Here is a 7765-nt window from a genome sequence, read left to right as displayed (position 1 = left end):
TACTTTGTCAAATGCTTTTTCTGCATCTATTGAGAGGATCATATGATACTTGTTCTTTCTTTTCTTAATGTATTGTATCACGTTGATTTGCAGATGTTGAACCAACCTTGCAGCCCAGGGATAAATCCCACTTGGTCATGGTGAATAATCCTTTTAATCTACTGTTGGATCCTATTGGCTAGTATTTTGGTGAGAATTTTTGCATCTGTGTTCATCAAGGATATTGGTCTGTAATTCTCCTTTTTGATGGGGTCTTTGTCTGATTTGGGGATCAAGGTAATGCTGGACTCATAAAATGAGTTTGGAAGTTTTCCTTCCATTTCTATTTTTTGGAACAGTTTCAGGAGAATAGGTATTAATTCTTCTTTAAATGTCTGGTAAAATTCCCCTGGGAAGCCATCTGGCCCTGGGCTTTTGTTTGTGGGGAGATTTTTGAGGACTGCTTCCATTTCCTTAGTGGTTATAGGTCTGTTCAGGTTTTCTGTTTCTTCCTGCTTCAATTTTGGTAGTTGATACATCTCTAGAATGCATCCATTTCTTCAGGTTATCTAATGGCTGGCACAGAGTTGCTCATAATATGTATTACAATTGTTTGTATTTCTTTGATGTTGGTTGTGATCTCTCCTCTTTCATTCATGATTTTGTTGATTTGGGTCATTTCTCTTTTCTTTTTGATCAGTCTGGCCAGGGGTTTATCAATCTTGTTAATTCTTTCAAAGAACCAGCTCCTAGTTTCGTTGATCTGTTCTACTGTTCTTTTGGTTTCTAGTTCATTGATTTCTGCTCTGATCTTTATGATTTCTCTTCTCCTGCTGGGTTTAGGCTTTATTTGCTGTTCTTTCTCCAGCTCCTTTAGGTGTAGGGTTAGGTTGTATATTTGAGACCTTTCTTGTTTCTTGAGAAAGGCTTGTATTGCTATATACTTTCCTCTTAGGACTGCCTTTGCTGCATCCCAAAAGATTTTGAACAGTTGTGTTTTCATTTTCATTGGTTTCCATGAATTTTTTTAATTCTTCTTTAATTTCCTGGTTGACCCATTCATTCTTTAGTACGATGCTCTTTAGCCTCCATGTATTTGAGTTCTTTCCGACTTTCCTGTTGTGATTGAGTTCTAGTTTTTAAGCATTGTGGCCTGAAAATATGCAGGGAATGATCCCAATCCTTTGGTACCGGTTGAGACCTGATTTGTGACCTAGGATGTGATCAATTCTGGAGAATGTTCCATGGGCACTAGAGAAGAATGTGTATTCCGTTGCTTTGGGATGGAATGTTCTGAATATGTCTGTGAAGTCCATTTGTTCCTGTGTGTCATTTTAAGTCTTTATTTCCTTGTTGATCTTTTGCTTAGATGATCTGTCCATTGCAGTTAGGGGGCTGTTAAAGTCCCCCACTATTATTGTATTGTTGTCAATGTGTTTCTTTGCTTTTGTTATTGATTGTCTTATATAATTGGCTACTCCCAAGTTAGGGGCATAGATATTTACAATTATTAGATCTTCTTGTTGGATAGACCCTTTAAGTAGGATATAGTGTCCTTCCTCATCTCTTATTACAGTCTTTGGTTTAAAATCTAATATGTCTGCTGTAAAGATTGCCACCCCAGCTTTCTTTTGGTGTCCATTAGCATGGTAAATGGTTTTCCACCCCCTCACTTTCAATGTGGGGGTGTCTTTGGGTCTAAAATGAGTCTCTTACAGACAGCATATCGATGGGTCTTGTTTTTTAATCCAATCTGATAGCCTGTGTCTTTTGATTGGGGCATTTAGCCCATTTCCATTCAGGGTAACTATTGAAAGATAGGAATTTAGTGCCATTGTATTGCCTGTAAGGTGACTGTTACTGTATATTGTCTGTGTTCCTTTCTAGTCCATGTTGCTTTTAGGCTCTCTCTTTGCTTAGAGGACCCTTTTCAATATTTCTCGGAGGGCTGGTTTCGTGTTTGCAAATTCCTTTAGTTTTTGTTTGTCCTGGAAGCTTTTTATCTCTCCTTCTATTTTCAATGACAGCCTAGCTGGATATAGTATTCTTGGCTGCAAATTTTTCTTTCTTAGTGCTCTGAAGATCTCATGCCAGTCCTTTCTGGCCTGCCAGGTCTCTGTGCATAGGTCTGCTGCCAATCTAATGTTTCTACCATTGTAGGTTACATATCTCTTCTCCTGAGCTGCTTTCAGGATTTTCTCTTTGTCTCTGAGACTCGTACGTTTTACTATTAGATGTCAGGGTGTTGACCTATTTTTATTGATTTTGAGAGGGGTTCTCTGTGCCTCCTGGATTTTGATGCCTGTTTCCTTCCCCACATCAGGGAAGTTCTCTGCTATAATTTGCTCCAGTATACCTTCTGCCCCTCCCTCTCTTTCTTCTTCTTCTGGGATCCCAATTATTCTAATGTTTCATTTTATCTTATCGCTTATCTTATCGCTTATCTCTCGAATTCTGCCCTTATGATCCAGTAGTTGTTTCTCTCTCTTTCTCAGCTTTATTTTCCATCATTTGGTCTTCTATATCGCTGATTCTCTCTTCTGCCGCATTTATCCTAGTAGTTATTGCCCCCATTTTTTATTGCACCTCATTAATAGGCTTTTTTATTTCGATTTGGTTAGATTTTAGTCCTTTTATTTCTCCAGGAAGGGTGTCTCTAATAACTTCCATGTTTTTAAGCCCAGCTAGTATCTTTAAAATCATATTCTGAATTCTAGGTCCGACATCGTACTAATGTCCGTACTGAGTAGGTCCCTGGCAGACGGTACTACCTCTTGTTCTTTTTGCTGAGGTGATTTCTTTCATCTTGTCATTTTTTCCAGAGGAGAATAGATGAATGAGAGAACAAAATGCTAACAGGTTAACAACATCCCCAGCAAATATACCCTAAACAAATCAGAAAAGACCTGAAACCAGGGGAAAAGAAAGGGAAAGAAAGAAAAAAGAAAGAGAAAAAAAAGATAAAGATAAAAACAAACAAAAACAGAAAACCAAAAAAACAGAATATGATCAAATATGATCAGGCTGGTGCATAGATGAGTGCCACACACTAGATTTTTGGTGTATTTTGGTCTGTTAGAAGAAAGTGCCTTTTAAAATTTTAAAGAAAGAAAGACATATATATGTACAAAATAAGGGTTGATACAATGAAGGGACGGAAGATGACTGTAAAGATGAAAATTATATAAGATTTTATAAAAGGAATTGATAAGATAAGAAGTTGTTTGAAAAAAGAAAGAAGATTTAAAAAGAAAACAAAGGGAGAGAATGTGATCAGGCAGGAGACTAGAACAAAGCCATACACTAGTGATTCAGGGTATATCTTGATCTGTTAGAAGAAACTGTATCTCAAAATTTTAAAGAGAGAACAACTTATATATATATGCCAAAAATAAGGGTAACTACTATGAAGGGATAAAAATATGACTCTAAAAATGAAAAATAAAAAATGTTTTTTTTTAAAAAGGGATTGATAAGATGTTGTTTGAAAAAGGGAAAAAGAAAAATTAAAAAAAAAAACAGTTAAAAAAATTAACTTTGGGGCGCCTGGGTGGCTCAGTTGGTTAAGCGACTGCCTTTGGCTCAGGTCATGATCCTGGAGTCCTGGGATCAAGTCCCGCATCGGGCTCCCTGCTCAGCAGGGAGTGTGCTTCTCCCTCTGACCCTCCCTCCTCTCATGCTCTCTCTCTATCTCATTCTCTCTCTCAAATAAATAAATAAATAAAAATCTTTAAAAAAATATTAACTTTGAAAAACGAATGAATCATGGTAAAAAAGCCATGAATTCTATGTGCAGTATTCCCCTAGCGCTGGAGTTCTCCTGTTCTCCTTGATCGGTAAACTTGGTCTTGGCTTGCTGGCTGTTCGTGCTGATCTTCTGGGGGCGGGGCCTGTTGCCGTGGTTCCCAAATGTCTTTGCAGGAGGCAGAATTGCCCCGCCCTTGTCGGTCCTGGCTACGTAATCTGCTTGGGTTTGCTCTTGGGAGCTTCTGTTCCCTGCAAGCTCTCGGTACAGCTTTGGAGGATGAGAGTGAAAATGGTGGCCTCCCAATCTCCTTCCGGAGGAGCCGAGAACTTGGGGCCCCGCCCCTCAGTGCGCCCCCAGAGAAAAGCAGTCAGTCACTCCCGTCTCCCTGGTCTCCGGCCGCACTCCGTGCTCACCCGGCCTGTGACTGAGCATTTCTATCTCTGGCTCCCGACCCCATGTGGAGTCTCCAAACCCAGCAGATCCCTGTGGTGCACTCCTGCGCCGCTCCTCCCTGGGAAGGAAGGGGAGTCTCCCCGGGTCTGCCGCTTGTTGGGTCCCTGCTGGAGGAGCAGTGGCCCGACTGGGCCGCAGATCACAGTTCATGGCAACCCCGAGCTGAGAGCCCGCACCTCGGCTCCGTCTCTGCAGCCAGCTTCCCTGCTCCAATACCTGGGAGCTCTGCCGCACTCAGGCACCCCCGGTCTTTCTGTGACCCCGAGGGTCCTGAGACCCCACTGTCCCGCGAGGGTTCCACCCCCGCTTAGCCACTGGAGCGACGTCCCTCAGCGGAGCCGACTTTTAAAAGTTCCGATTTTGTGCTCCGTGGCTCTAGCACTTGCCAGAAGCGGCCGGCGGAGGCCCCTCCCCCACTGACTATCCTCCCGAATATCGCCTCGGATTCACTTCTCCGCATGTCCTACCTTCCAGTAAGTGGTCACTTCTCTGTTCAGAGTTGTTGCTACTCTCTTCTTCGATCTCCTGTTGAGTTAATGGGTGTTCAGAATGGTTTGATCTGCATTCAGCTGAATTCCTGAGACCAGACGAAATCCAGGTCTCCTACCTCTGCCATCTTGCTCTGCCTCCCTAAAAAACAGTAAATTTTATAAGAAATAAAGCCTTTTAGTCTCAAACTTCACAAAGATAATGTTTTCAGACCCATTTCTTTTGTCTTACTCAATAGTACTTTATTTTTAAGTTTCTTAATTTAAATTCCAGTTAGTTAACACATAATGTAATATTAGTTTCAGGACCCACTTCTTATCCAATATCTCTTATTGAAATGTCTCAGAGGCAGAGTTCTAGAAATGAAATGTATTCTCTCTCTGCTCTGTGAATGTTAATTTTTATGTATGTTTGTTATAGTTCAAGACCTGGGATAATGCCCTGTATACAGGGAATAGCTATTAGCACATTAATTAGTATTCCCTTTATAGTCCTATTGAGAAACATATTTGTTAGATTAAATCCTTTACCCTGAGAACTCCAATTTTCATTTTGAGTAAGAAACCCTGTTATAATTGCAAACTACAATTCATACACAGGCACATTTTCACATACTTTCTATATTCAAGTATTGTCTCTTTTATTTAGAAGCACATATGACTATAAGGAATGAAAAAAACCTTAAATTCATGCTAAGAAATGATTCTTTAGGTTGGCAATAGGAGTGTAAATATAACCCAAGTTAATAAATTTTCTAAGAGCTACTATTCAATAAATAAGTGCTTGAAAGAAAATCATTTTATTTTCAAGTCTATACAAGCCAGAGCTTATTCTACATTGCCATGATTCCTCAAAAATGTATCAAAAATAAGGAAAGTTCTTTATATTTCCTAAACTAGAACATATATGATGAAATATTATGCCCTGTAGTTATCTTAATAGTCAGGGTCATCTGGAGAAAATTCTGATATCTTTATCTAATCTATACTTTTGTTGACATATGTGTTAACTTTATATCACTCTATATTTTTAAGAAAACAAGCTGCTGAGAACCGATTTCTTTTGGATGCATTTACCTAGCTAATCAGAAAGGAAAGTTTCAGGTTGTCATTCAGCTTTCCATGAATGAAGCTCGGTATTATGGAGGTGCAAGAATTTGTGTAGTGCGTTCTTCTAAATAAAGTGTTACCAGCTTGACTGGGAATGCATTTCTAATTCTGTTCAGTTCTATTGCTGATATGCTTCTCAACAGCAGAGCTGCAAAACACATCAGTGCCCAATCCTCATTTCCTTTCTGTTTCTATTGTTTTGCTTTTCTAACAAGACACCTCCCAGGTGTATGGATATGGCTTTGCCATTGTCCAGCAAGAAGTAAATTGTCTGGATGGCTGACTATAACTGTAGTGGCTAATAAAACAAAGGTTAGTAGCAATCACAATAAACAATGGAAGTTGGTGGAAATGAGGGATACAAGGAAAATATTTTTTTTTATAAGAGGGATGTATTTTATTTTTTTCTCTAAATTTTTTATTGTTATGTTAACCACCATACATCATTAGTTTTTGATGTAGTGTTCCATGAGTCATTGTTTGTGCATAACACCCAGTGCTCCACACAGAGCGTGCCCTCTTTAATACCCATCACCAGGCCAACCCATCCCCCCACCACCCTCCCCTCTAGAACCCTCAGTTTGCTTTTCAGAGTCCATTGTCTCTAATGGTTTGTCTCCCCCTCCGATTTACTCCCCTTCATTCTTCCCCTCCTGCTATCTTCTTCTTCTTCTTTTTTTCTTAACATATATTGCATTATTTGTTTCAGAGGTACAGACCTGTGATTCAACAGTCTTGCACAATTCACAGCGCTCACTGTAGCACATACCCTCCCCAATGTCTATTACCTAGCCACCCCATCCCTCCCACCCACATACCACTCCAGCAACCCTCAGTTTGTTCCCTGAGATTAAGAATTCCTCATATCAGTGAGGTCATACAATACATGTCTTTCTCTGGTTGACTTATTTCACTCAGCATAACACCCTCCAGTTCCATTCACGTCATTGCAAATGGCAAGATCTCATTACAAGGAAAATATTTTTTTAGGCACGGCAAATACACTAAACTCTTCAAAGCCAAAGACTTCCTAAAGGAAGACAGTAACAACAAAAATATATATATATCATTTGTTATCTATTTAGTATTTTATTTTGTGTTAAGCATTCTACTAGGTACTTAAAAACTCTTTTAATCTCTGGAGTAATTTTTCAAATTGGGTGATTATATTCCAATTCTATAGAGAAGGAAATTGAAGTTCAGAAAGATTAAATGATATTGCTAATCACACACCAGATGGTGATAGGGCGGTTACCTGAGCCCACAATACCATCTATCAATTCTTCCTGCAATTCCTCCTCATATTTCATTCACACAAGTACAAGTGAAATAGAAAAGACAGAATAAAATCTGGAAATCTAATCTTGAGCAACAAGTAAAACCATATGAATCTGATTTATCAGCTATCCAGTGCTACTGAGATTATGAGACTTCTTAAAGGAATACAATTAATAAGGAACAAAGCAGGACGGAAGTAGACTCACCACATAGATGAAACTGAGAGCAATCAGTAATATGCTGTAGTTTTAAGTCTTCCTCTCATAGGCCTCTTCTACCTTCCTAGATGGAAATTAGTCAACTTTAGACTTTAGACTTCCTAGCAACTTATCCCTCCTTAGATCTAAAGAATTCTCCATCTTATGAATCTTGTGGAAAGTACAGCCTGCTTCTCACCACAGAAGCTGCTAACAGTAGATACTTTGCCAACCTTCCTTGCAGCTATCAAATATTAGGATATATTTGGATCAAATATTTTAACATTCTGATATAACTTTTTAAAATTTTTCCAGCTTTGAGATATAACTGACATATGACATTGTATAAGTTTAAGGTGTACAATAGGATGTTTTAATATATGTATGTATTGTTGCATGATTACCATAATAAGGTTACTACTTCCATTACCTCATGTAATTACATTTTCTCATGTCTTGTGAGAACATTTAAGATCTTTAGCAACTATATAATATTGTTGACTATAGTCACC

Source organism: Callorhinus ursinus, unplaced genomic scaffold (assembly GCF_003265705.2).
Source record: "Callorhinus ursinus isolate GAN/ISIS: 27379988/994484 unplaced genomic scaffold, GSC_fseal_2.0 scaffold8, whole genome shotgun sequence".
Lineage (NCBI taxonomy): Eukaryota > Metazoa > Chordata > Mammalia > Carnivora > Otariidae > Callorhinus > Callorhinus ursinus.
Note: the sequence above shows the minus strand (reverse complement) of the source record.